This window comes from Myotis nattereri (genome assembly GCF_964212035.1).
Source record: "Myotis nattereri genome assembly, chromosome: 3".
In the NCBI taxonomy this organism is placed as follows: Eukaryota; Metazoa; Chordata; class Mammalia; order Chiroptera; family Vespertilionidae; genus Myotis; species Myotis nattereri.
In genome coordinates, this window is record NC_138077.1 from 192,045,801 (window position 1) to 192,058,935 (window position 13,135).

The following is a 13,135-nucleotide window of genomic DNA, read 5'->3' on the forward strand; positions in this document are numbered from 1 at the left end:
CTCCACCCAAGCATTCCTGGCCCTGCTCGCCACAGACATGGACCAGAGGCACACAGGCGCTCCGAGTGCTGGTGCTGACTGTCCACGTGAGGAAGGCGCTGCCTAACAAGAAGGAATGGTAGCTCTCAGGTGTCTGTTGGGGAGCGTGGTTGCAGTGAAGTTTTCCCTTTGGCTTCACTGTGAATCCCACCTGGTTTGGAAGATCCAGGAAGAGGTGGGATCTAAAGGAAGGCAAAAGGGTGAGGCTGCCTGTGCCCCGCTCCCCTCTCCTCCTCCCCCCTCCCCCCTAACTTCTCCAGAGCCACTGCCGAGAAGGGCTCAGAGGGACTGCTGTGAAGCCCTGAGAGTGTGCAGAGGCCTTGGGTCCCAGCCTTGAGGTTGAACCCTTCCTGATTTGTACTGGACACAACTTCAGTGACTCACTGGGAGCTGCCAGAGAGGCCCTGGCCTTCCCTAGGGCCAAGAGACTGTGGGTTAGGGCTGAGGTGGCCCTGCTGCTCCATGTGCTGGGGTGGACGTTCTTGCCCTCTGGCCTGGGAGGGGCCTGCCCCTGTCCTCGGGCCCCACTTCTGCCTCCTCACTGTGTTCCCATCTGAACTGTAATGGTCTGGGCACCACCGTCTCCCCACCTGACTGGTTCCTTAAAGACACACCCCTGGGACAGGACCTGGCACAGGAGCTTGGTGAGTCAAGGCACGAGTGAGCCTGAGTGGTTCCAGGCATGTTCTGCTGTGGACATCTCTGTGGCGTCCCCTTTTCCAAGTCCAGCTCATGGACGTCTCGTTGTGTATGAAAAGGGCAGTCACAGGCCTAAGAACTCGGGAGCTCCTGTAATCTTACAAATAAGTCTCCAACCGAGCCATCTGTGAAGTCAGGTGGGAGTGGAGAGCTAAAAGCCGGACGCAGCCCTAGCTGGTGTGGCTTAGTGGATGGAGGATCGGCCTGTGGACCGAAGGGTCCCGGGTTCAGTTCCCGTCAAGGGCACGTGCCCAGATTGTGGGCTCAGTCCCAGTAGGGGCCGTGCAGGAGGCAGCTGATTGATGATTCTCTTTCATTAATGATGTTTCTATCTCTCCCTCTTCCTTCCTCTCTGAAATCAATTTAAAAAAATAAGCCAGACATGGATGAACCAGGCCAGGGCTAACCACAGTCAGGAGCTTGCTGCCTGCTCGGCTGAGTCAGCTCCTGTGGGCAGTGTGGCCACCCACAGATGGGGTTGTCATTGTGACCAGCTCACAAGATCCTGGAAGCCACTACTACGCAGCTCACGTGCTGGTCAGAAGTTCTGACAGGCTTTTGGAGAAATCGCTGGCGAATAAACATGCCGTAGGAAACTTGCCGGTTGTGTCTACAGCACCCTTGGTCCGATTCCCCCTTCGTACTAGTCCTGGGAATTTCCCAGCCTTGTGATCTGGTCAGAAATGACCCCATTCTAAGGGTTCGACCTAACTGGCTTAAGCAAGTGAGAATATTGCATTTTCCCAGCTGTAGTCATTGGTTGGGAAAAGGCACATGACCCAGTCAGGCCAATCCGAGTCTCAATTCTGGGTCCTTTCTTTCTTCATCATCTTTTTATAAGAGAACATTTATTTATAAGATTACAGAGGTAGAAGAAGCACTATGTAGGAGAGATGAGCTTAGGGAGAAGTTATAGAGGCAAAGGAAGGGCCCTAGGAGCTTGGGAGTGAGGAAGGGCATGGTAACATTACCCCTGAGGCGGGCAGGGGGAAGGGGAAGGGGAAGGGGAAGGGAAAGGGAAAGGGAAAGGGAAAGGGAAAGGGAAAGGGAAAGGGAAAGGCGAAGGCATGCTCCCAGGAGGAGGTGGAGAGTGGAGGGGAGGTCCCAGGGAGAGATCTCAGGAGACTAGTGAGCAGCTTTCCATGTGTGTCCTCTCAGGGCCTAGGTCTCCTCTGAACGGTTGGTGCCCCGGCAGGAGTCATTATTCAGTGCAGCTGGTCCTGAGGGCAGCCGTGGGGTCGCTGGTCTGGCTTGATTGCTTTTCTGGGCCTAGAGCTGAAATACAGCTGAGCCTAAATGTTATCTCTTGGGAGGAAAGGTCAGGGGGTCCAACTGCATGACCAGGGATATGCTAGGGGAGAATGGTCACCCTAGGGCAGTGATGGCGAACCTTTTGAGCTCAGCGTGTCAGCATTTTGAAAAACCCTAACTTAACTCTGGTGCCGTATCACATATAGAAATTTTTTGATATTTGCAACCATAGTAAAACAAAACTTATATTTTTGTTATTTGTTTTATATATTGTTTATATATTTAACAAAGAAAAATCAACCCAAAAAATGAGTTCATAGGTTTGCTGTCATAGGTTTGCTGTCACTGCCCTAGGGTGAGATCCCACCATGTAATTGCTCTTTGCTAGTCACCCAGGGCTTTCCACCCTGGGAACCTTCTGTACCTGAGCACCGTCCTTGCTCTGCTCATGTGTGTCTCACTGCCGACCACAGAAGGATGTGAGGAAATGAGTTATTTGGCACATTCATGCTAAGGGTGTTCATTGATAACACGTTTTTTGGAGAATATTAGGGTCATAGCTATGAAAAATTTAAATGTGCATAGTTTTCAACCCAGAAATTGTACTTCTAGAAATGTATGTTTACAGAAATACTAATATAGACACATAGATATACCAAGAGTATTCATGTTGCATAGGTTAAAATTGCCAAAAAAAATATTTTTAAGTAAAAACAATGTAAACATGCCCAGCCAGTGTGCTCAGTGGTTGAGCATTGACCTATGAATCAGGTGGTCATGGTTCGATTCCTGGTCAGGGCACATGCCCGGGTTTTTGGCTCAGTCCCACTAGGGGACATGCCGAAGGTAGCTGATTGATGATTCTCTCTCATCATTCTCTCTCCCTTCCTCTCTGAAATCAATAAAAATATATTAAAAAAATAAAACCAATGTAAACATCCATCAATGTAATATTTGACAATGGTTACATAAATGATATGCTCACTTATTTACACAGAAATACAGAGCCACTAAAAGAATGTGATTACTCCTAATATACCCACTTGGAATTCTGTTGTTAACTAAAAACAGTAAATGGTACAGTGTATAGTATCATCCCATCTTCTATTTCAAATGTGTTTTTTAAAAAAATTGAGTTTAGAGAGAGAGGGAGGGAGAGGGAGAAGAGAGAGAGAGAAAGAGAGAGAGAGAGAGAGAAAGAGAGAGAGAGAGAGAGAGAGAAACATCGATGTAAGAGGAACACAGGTTGGTTGCCTCCAGCACGCACCTAACCAAACCTGTGAACAGGAATCGAACTAGCAACCTTCTGGTGCATGGGATGATGCCCAACCAACCTAGTCACATGGGCATGGCCCTACTTTTGTTTTAAGTCCCGGTTGATGCATGTATACATTTATAGAGCTATATGTTGGCATAGCATTTTTTAAAAGGCTGAAAAAATGCATGAGAAGGTAGTGGAGATATGTGAAATTGTTGCTTTTATGCGGTTTTCTAAATCTTTCAAGCATTCTATGTTAATACGTGTTAATCTTTTAATTGTACCTGAGAACGATAGAAAATATTTTGCCTATACAAGCAAACTAAACTGCAAGCCCATCTTATTAATACTGAATTATGGTACAAAGGAAACAAAAATGAGAGTATGTGAAGATTTTAAAACGAAAGTACCACTCTTTGTTTCCACTGAAAATTTTCAGTCAAATCAGGTAGAGATCTGTTATAGGACACTAAAAGAAGTTAGGAACATTCCAGGACAAGTGGAGTAGGGAAACTAAGACAGTTAAGCAGCAGTTTGCAGCTACCTAGTAAATCCTATCTTCCCTAAACCAAGAATACTCAAGCGTAAATGGGTAGAGCTTCTCCTCCCCACCCAGAGGGTACAGAGCTTAAATCACCCTACTTAGGGAGACAGGTAGCAGAAATCCAATTAGTGCCATTGGCCAGCCACACCCAAGGACGGATAAATGAAGACTTCCCCTTGAGCAAAGCAGCCCAGCCAAGCTCTCCTGTTGCTTCTATCCCTTCCTGTCCTAGTGTGTTTTGCTGGGGTCAGTAAATTCTTGCTTGCTTTTCTACACTTTGTCTCTTGATTGAAATCCTTCTTTCAAGGAGACAGGAACCGAGGTCCGGACTGTGGCTCCGGCGGGGACATGGCGGGCGTACTGAGCGTTGGGGTGAACCCGGAGGCCCTTTCCCAGGCCATCAGTGCCCTCCAGGCGTGCGCTCCAGGGTGAGCAGGGTGTTCGACTGCCCGAGGTGGGCGTGCGCAGCAAGAGGACTCTGGAGGGCCGGGAGAAGGCCTTCATCGCACACATCCAGGACAGCTGGCACTTGGTCAACCAGGACCTCAAGTAGCTGGAACATCTGAGCAATTTGCTAGGCCAGCCGCCTGAGAACGTCCTCTCCAAAACAGCAGCCTGTTTAGCCTGGATCCCGGGCAGGACAAACTCCTCTCTGCAGGCAGCTCCTTCAAGCGTACACATGGCCCAACAAGCACAGTGCCATGCAGGTCTGGCATCTGGGCTTCTGCATTCACAGTCATTGAAACGTCCCGCTACCCAGATGGGAGCGTCTGCAAAACACCGACCGAAGGTGCAGCCCACCGCTCTCGTCCTGCCGCCTCAGTAGGTGAGGACGTGATCAGCCCCATCGATGGGATGTTTCCTGAAGTGTCCCTCCAGTTCTCCAGACCCATTGGAAGGTCAGCGATGCTTCTGGTGACCTTGGGCAAGGTGTTGGACGTGGTTGTCGTCATGCGGAGCCTGTTCATTGACCAAACGATAGTAAAGGGGGACCAGGAAAACATCCACGCAGAAGACGGCAAGCTGGATGTATGGTCCAAAGCCAACTCCAAGAGTTCCAGAAGGTGACAGACTGTGCCACCACTGCCCGCTCTACTACCCGCTGCCCCAGATGCCGGACGTCGTGGTCCGGTCCTTCATGACCTGGCTGAGGAGTTACATGAAGCGGTTCCAGGCCCCGTGCCAGCGCTGCGTGAAGTGCCCGCAGGACGGCCTCCCCGCCACATCGAGGGACTTCCGGACCCTCAAAGCCTTCCAGGACACCTCCTGGGCCTTTTCTTTGAACTAACTGGGAAGCAAGCTCTCTGTTTCTCGCCAATCACAAATGAGAAAAGCAAGTAGTGCCTGGAAGTAGCTTCAGGAGGCCACCTTGTGACACAGCAGAGGAGGCAGAGGCAGGGACTGAAAGAACATAGGGCCTTGGTAATAGCTGCTGGACCGAGCCTTGCCTGGAACTACTCCCAGTTCTAGACTTTTTGTAAGTTCATAAATTCTGTCACTCCCAACCAAAAATATCCTTTATAATGGTAACAATAATTACTTAGTAATTATTACTGGTAAGTAGATAATAATTACCTAAATATAGCTTAGGGGATAAAATCTTACAAAATATGAGGTCTGTGGGAATGGTTTGGAAATAGTAAAACAGACTTTTAGTGATGAAAGGTCAGCAAATGGTAGATCTAGTTCAAGTTTTACTGTTTGGCACATGGTAAAGCTAAGGCTCAAAAGGTCATGAGATTTACCAAAGGTTTCATAGCTTCTCAGTAGGGCCTCTTGACTCAGCCCATTAGTTCTCCACGTTGAATGATCCTAATAAGAATGCTTGAATGCCTATCCATTCCTTGTGAAATCACTGCATGTCTTTCTCTCTTACCTGTTTTTTCAAGAGGCAGAGAAAGAATGGCAATAATCCTCTCCTTTTGCAAATAGGAAGCAGAGTCCAGAGAGACTTCAAGATTTGCCAAAAGTGCCACAGAGAGGCGGTGGTAGAGCTGGTTCCAGAGGCCAGAAATCCTGAATGTCACTCGGGTTCAGCCCCCTCTAGCTCACCCCTTGTGCCTCCATTAGGGAAGGAGGAAAGGTTAGGACCGTGGTCTGATCTGGCCGAGTGTTTAAAGAGGACTTTGAGTTGTAGGGGCCAAGAAAGTGATTGTGGTCCTTGGCTGAGGGGTCCTTTCCCGCAACCTCAGGGAAACCAACGTTAGGAAGCTCAGAGAACACGGAGGATATTTCTGTTGCCAGAGCCTCCAAAAGAGAGGCCAACCTAGAGAGATGGGGGACTGCATGCATTAGATTCTGGCTTCACAATCCATGTGACCTCAGCTCTGCTGCCCCCCCTCCCCTGTCCAAAGCCTCCCGTGGATCTCCACCTTCTCAGTAGCCACAGGGTTGACTTGTGCAGCTGTCCAGGGGCTGCCCTGCAGTATGGGGATAACGGTCTGAATGGCACCCCCTGGAGCTGTGCGGGTCACAGCTTGCACAGCCGACCATACACAGGGGGCCCAGGTTGCTCATTTCTCACCGTGTTTGGACTCCGATGGTTTCCACAGCAATGAGTGACCCTACAGCCCCTTGGTGAATACGAAAATAATTTCATCATTTTTGTAAGATGAAGCTTATCTTGAGAAAATTTATTTTAGATCAGCCTGACCCCAGCAATTGTATTAAACGTTTACATTTAATAAGATTTACTATTTTTGAAGGCTACTTTTGGCCCTTTCCTATGTCATAAATGGTGCCGCCTGTTTAATAGAATTTAAGTAATTTTGTGAGGGAAAATCAAGATTCATGGACAAATAAATGAAAAATATTTCATCAGGCTTGGTTTGGGAACTATATGCTGAAATTATCATTATAGATTGAAATTTAACTGCATGCTATGAATTAGAAAAGTAGGTATACTCGCTTTCAGTGCTTGGGAGTTTAGAATTTTTGCATCTTATGCTCCATTTCTGTGATTTACCTAGTTATTTTGAAAACAAATTTTGTGCTTTGTTTCTAAACAAGGAGGTAAGAGAGAAGATATCATCTCTTCAAATATCCCATTTCAAGTATGAATAGCTGTTATTTCCAAAAGATGAAAAGCTAAAATGACTATATTTTCTCTTTCTAGTGTAGGTTTTGAAGTACTAGAGACATCTTAATGTTCTACATAAGGTTTTGTTTGTTTTTTTTTTGCACAGGTGATACATTAACAATGCACTAGTAACATATTCAGAAAGTACAGGTGTGTTTATAACAGAACCAACATCTTTTTTTCCCCTGTCCTTAAAATGATTCTGCTCTCCAGGAACCCGGCAGTTAGCCATTTCTTATGTATCTTTCCCGATAGAATCCATGCTGTGGCAAGCAAGTATTTGCACGTAGAGATTCTGCTTTGTTGCTCTTTATTTCTATACAGACGAATCTCTCTACACAACCAACTGCACCTTGCTTTTCTCAATTTGTCATAAACCTTTGAGACAATTCCAATCAGTGTGCGTTACATGGCCTCGTCACTGAAAAAGACTCAGCGGAAAATCATTCCTTTGTAAGGATTACTTAGGCCATTTTTGACTGATGGACATTCAGGCTGTTTCCGATCTTTAGCGATTGCAAACAACAGTGCAGTGTAGACCCCGGACTACTCACCGCTTTGCAGTTGTGCAAACATGAAGTAGGATAAACCCATCTTGCTGGGTCAGAGGGTGTATGAGTTTGCCAGGGCTACTGTAACACAGTACCAAAAACTAGGTGGTTAAGCAACAGAAATTTATTATTTCACAGTTCTGGAGGCCACAAGTCCAAGATCAAGGTGTGGGCAGGGTTGGTTGCTTCTGAGAGCTGTCAGGGAGAATCTGTTCCACCCGTGGTTTCTGGTGGTTTTGCTGGCAATGTTTGGTGTTCATTGGCTTGTAGACACATCACCCCATCTCTGCCTTGATAGTCACATGGTGTTCTGTGTGTGTATGTGTGTGTGTGTGTATGCGTGCGTGTGTGTGTATGTGCATGTGTGTGTGTCCCCTCATTTCCCTCTTTATAAGGACACCAGTCATATTGGGTTAGGGGCCCACTCTACTCCAGTATGACCTCATCTTAATTAATTATATCTGCAATGATCCTATTTCTAAACAAGGTTAAATTCTGAGGTATTAAGGGTTAGGACTTCAACATATGAGTGGGGGGAGGCACAATTCAACCCATAACAGAGAGTACGAACAAATACTTTTAGAAAAATATTGCTAAGATGCTCTTCATAGACATTACCTTCCCACCAGCAATAAGGAAACAGCCTATGTCACCATCTCCTCGCCAGCACATCAGGTCTGTTGATCCGTGACATCCTAGTAGATGAAAAATGGTATCTCATTGTAGTCCGGCTGGTATTTCACTTTTCTCATATATTTTCTCATCTATTGCATTGCTTTTATGACCAGTTGTTTACATCTTTTGCCTAGTTTTCTATTGAATTATTGGTCTTATATCCTTATTGATGTGTGGGTCTTTAAAGATGAGAAATTAGCTCTGTGTGATATATTTCAAATATTTTCTTTTCCTGTTAGTCAATTGTTTTTTGACTTTGTATATAAATTTCTTTTTCCTTTTTACCCAGGAAAAAAAAAATTTCAACTTTCTGTAGACAAGCAGATGATTCTGTTTATGGCGTGGAGGTTTTCTAAGCTACTCATGAAGGCCTTCTCTATTCAAGATTCTGACACAAATTCTTCCATTGTTTTCTAGCATATTTATGGTTTCATTTTTATGTATAGTTTTTTTTGTATCTATTAGAATTAATTTTAGTATAGGTGTAAGGGCCCAACTGAGTTTTCCTGGGGATAAGCCCACAACCTGGGCATGTGCCCTGACTAGGAATTGAACCCTGACCTCCTGGTTCATAAGTTGATGCTCAACCACTGAGCCATACCGGCTGGGCCTCCTTGGGTAACTTGCTTGACCTCTCTGTGCCACAGTTTTAGCCCCAAACTAATGTGATCTCATCACATTTTAGTTCAGTCCCAAACAAATGTGATCTCAGGCTCCATCTATAGAGATATAAGGTTGAAGATGAGGGAGGTGATAGCTGAGGGTTGTGTTCAATTCTGGTTGACATACTTTTTTAATCCTCACTAGACGACATGCTTTCTAGTGATTTTATTTAAAATTTTTTTAAAAAGATTTAATTTTTATTTTTTATTATTTTATTTTATTTTTTTAATATATTTTATTGATTTTTTACAGAGAGGAAGGGAGAGAGATAGAGAGTTAGAAACATCGATGAGAGAGAAACATCGATCAGCTGCCTCCTGCACACCTCCTACTGGGGATGTGCCTGCAACCCAGGTACATGCCCTTGACCGGAATCGAACCTGGGACCCTTCAGTCCGCAGGCCGACGCTCTGTCCACTGAGCCAAACTGGTTTTGGCAGATTTAATTTTTATTTAAAAAAATATTTTTTAGAAAGATATGTTTTTATTGATTTGGGGTGGGGGGTAGAGAGAGAGAGAGAGAGGCATTGATGTGTGAGAGAAACATCGATTGGTTGCCTACTGCATGCACTCCAGTGGGGTTCAAACCTGCAACCCGGGTCTGTGCCCTGATGGGAATTGAACCGGCAAACTTTTTGGTGCATGGGAAGATGCTCCAACCAACTGAACCACCTGACAGGGGGCTGGTTGCCATACTTTTGAGGGGACAGGGAGAGACCAGAGTCCAGCTTGTGGAGGGTAAAGGACAGTGAGCACATGGGATTACTGACCTTGGAGAGGAGATACTCAGAGGGGCAGAGGCAGGAGCAGGAGCACAACGCTGCCTGGCTTCAAGGGCCGAACGGGGTCCTGGGGACAACAAGGGGCAGAGCACCAGCTCTGACCACCAGAGCCATCCCACACTGCAGAGGATTGCGATGAGAAGCAGTGGGCACCCCATCGCTGGTCGTGTACAAGTAGACGGAGCAAAGGCCTCGCTTCAGGCTCTCAGTTTCAACAAAAAGTTCTAGACCCTGCAGACAGGAATTCTTGTTCACTATTACATCCATATTATAGTCAACAGATACGTAACCCATATTTCCCCCATTTAAAAGTATACTTTAAACATGAATATTACTGAAATTGGGACTTTCTTACGATCATTGTGCACGTCGAATGCACCCTTCTTTCTGAAAAGTTGTTATTCAAGCATTTGTGAATTAGCAAGATGGAGTGTGTGATTCAGGACTTTTTTTGACAATCTGTGTTTCCTCTTACACTTGTCCCATTAGAATGTCTGTCTTGAATGAAAAGAAATTTATCTAAACAAATAACATATATTTTTAAAAAGCCAACATTCTCCTCTTAGTGAAGCCATACTCGGTCTACTGGGTCCACCAGCCGTGACATTCTGCCTTGTCACTGCCGTCCTTGCTGCATCTGAAAGGGAACAGAGACAGGCCATTCAACCGTTCTTAATACATTCCCAACAGCAGGTTCTCGGCTTGGGCATTAAACATTCCCGTTATCACGAGATGTTATTCCTTCCGTGGGTGAGAAGCTACTTCTCCATAAAGAGAATTCGGAGAGAGCTCTTTGTTCTGCGGGAACAACACCTGGACTTGAATATGTCCATCCTCAAAAGATCGTTCAGAATGGACTGAACTCAAAACACTCAGACCACAAGGACGGAGACTTTTCTAAAGAAGATACTTCCCCGGAGGCGGAGAGCCCTCGGGTCCCTGCGCTGGAGGTCGGTGGGGGCCCTGGTGCCCTGGCATCCAACTTGCACAGTGAAAGGATGATCATCATTGCCCGCCTCCCTGCCCCACTCCGGTATTTTGGAGCCTGAATTCATTTAAAACATTTGTGGTTGCAGGAGGCTTTTTTTTTTAATTATTATTATGAAGCTGCCGAGGAGATCTTACCGTGAAAGACTGTTTTAGAGAAGAGAAAGAGGGAAGCTAGGCCAAGGCCGCTGGTGCCCTTGCTGTGGTTTTGTAAAGGGCGGTTCCTGGAGCCGGGCCACCTGCGGACTGTGCTGGCGGGCGCCCACGGACCTGGGTTCGAACCCCTCTCGTCCACCCCGACCTTTGGGAAGTTGTGTTACCACTGGCCCCGTGACGCCCTTTCCTGGAGCCCGGGGCTGGAAATAAGCCCCTGGAAGCCCTGACATCAGAGGTGACGCGAGTCTTCGCAGGCGATGACTAGGCAGAAGCGATGCCGCTCCCTTTCTCCTGTCTGGGCGGCGACCCGCAGCTCCCCAGCTGCCCGGCACCCCGGGCTCAGGGCCCTCCAGGCCCTCCCTCGCTCCTTGGGACCTGGCGGGGCCTCGGATCATCCGACCTGTGAACTGGTCTGTGGCGCCCCCTCCTGGTGACCGCAGAAGTGCTTTGCTAACAGCGGGGTGAGGGCATGTGCTGGGGGGGGGAGCGGCTGGGGAGAGGTCAAGCGGGGGGCGGGGGGAAGGAGACGTGTAATACTTTAAACAATAAAGAATTTAAATGTTTAAAAAAGTGCTTTGCTGGGGTCCAACCTCCACTCCTGGGGCCGTTTGAAGGGTGAAAATTCGGTCCTATGGAGTCCGGGCTGGGCCATCTTGAGCCCAAATGGAAGGGACCATGGAGAGGGGCCTATGCAGGGTTTCTATGCTAAAAGCGCCCTTTGGGGAGTAAGGCCGCTGGGGTGCTGGAGGGTGCATGAGTGGAGCTGTCCCCTGAGCCTGGGAAGGGCAGAGGGACCCGCAAGGGGAGGATGGTAGGTTAGGGTTTCCGAGGAGAAAAAGCCAGGGAGGGGAGAGCCGCTGCCGAGGGCGGGCTCCGCCGCAGCCCCAGCTGCTGACCTGTGGGCTGGCTCCTTCCCCTCTTCTCCCCGAGGATGGGCACCTGTTTCAGCAGGTGAAGGGCCTCGGTGAGCCCCGGCTCCTAAGAATAGAGAAAGCAAGAGGGATTCGAGTTACACACCAGGCAGAATTATTTCTCAGTTAAGATGGATGAGGGGCCTCAAAGGATAGCAGTGGGGAGGGCTTCCCATCCGGATGAGGCCCCCTGAAGTGGGTCTGGACGAAGACGGGAGACAGCCCCCTGAAGCTCCCCGTCTTTCCGGAGGCGCCATGACGAGGGCGTTGTCCTTGGGGGTCCCAGGATGGAAAGGCCTCTTGTGAGGTTCCTGGTGGCTCTGGCCTCTGGGGATGGGATGAGCCTGGGTGGGTGAGGATGGGTGGGTGGGTGGGTGGGTGGTGGGGGGAGAAACAGGGTCCAGAGTCATTGCCCTGCATCCCGCCCCACTTGGCGAGGCCATCTTCCTTCACTTCCCAGCTGGCCTCTGCTCTGTCCCCCCATGTGCTCCGATCCCTCCCTTTCTGTAAGGGCGCTCCAGGTCCGTCCCCCCCCCCCCCCCCCAGCTGGGCTTTCTGTCCTGCTCCATCCTGTTCTTGCCCCAGCACCAAGCACATCACTGGTGCGCGGTGAATATTTGATGACTTCCGTTGACTTGGGGAGGTGCTCCAGGCCTTCCTTGGCTCTCGGAAGGATTTGGCAAGTGGGGAGGGAGGCAGAGCAGGCTTGACTGGTGGGTGGTTTGGGCAGCCCCCCCTCTCTTTGCACTGGCCCCTCTCAGGCTGTGACCGCCCAGGCAGGGTCCCCCTCTCCCTTCGTTTAGACACCGTCCTCACTCTTAGGCTCTGACACCCTCTCCCAGGCGGAACCCTCCTCACCCAGCCAGGCCTCTGATTTCCCACTCTGGGCCCATCCCCACCATGGCTGCCCTACTTGCCCTGATTGGGCTTTGACCCCCACACCAGCTCTCCCTGTGGACACCCCCTCACCCCATTAGTACTTCAACCCTCCAGGCCAGGCTGTCCCTTGTGATAGACAGTCGCCTCACCCAACTGGGCCTCTGATTTCTCACTGGGCCCATCCCCTGCTCTGACTCCCTGCTCTGGGCCTCCAAGCTTCCCCCATCCCCATGCAGATGCCTCCCTTGCTCTGCTGCATCTGATGGCTTTAGGAAGGGAGGAAGGAGGAGAGGAGCCCCAGAACAGTGTTTTGGAAAACAAACAAGATGGAAATTTTTATGCAAGAAAAATCTTGGGAGGAATATGTAAAAATGGAGCTGCTCTGGTTGAAGAGGCAAAGAGTGAAGAGAAAGAGAGATAGATGGAAAGAGGGGAGAAAGAGGAGAGGAGAGAGGGGAGAGGAGAGAGAGAGGGGGGGGGAGAGAGAGAAGAGAGGAGAGAGAGAGAGAGGGAGAGAGAGAGAGAGAAGAGGAGATATATAGAGAGAAAAGGAATGAGGAGAGAGAGGGAGAAGAGGTAGAGAGAGGGAGAAGAGGTAGAGAGAGGGAGAAGAGGTAGAGAGAGGGAGAAGAGTAGGGGGAGAGAGAACCTGGAGCCCCAC

General features: G+C 48.6%; 1 pseudogene across 1 annotated transcript; it reads left to right on the forward strand.

Annotated features, from left to right (window-relative positions):
• Nucleotides 1-4,139: 4,139 nt before the first annotated feature.
• Nucleotides 4,140-5,079, forward strand: LOC308515574 (mediator of RNA polymerase II transcription subunit 27-like; annotated as a pseudogene). Its single transcript has one exon. The product of its transcript is annotated as a mediator of RNA polymerase II transcription subunit 27-like (transcript).
• Nucleotides 5,080-13,135: the final 8,056 nt, after the last annotated feature.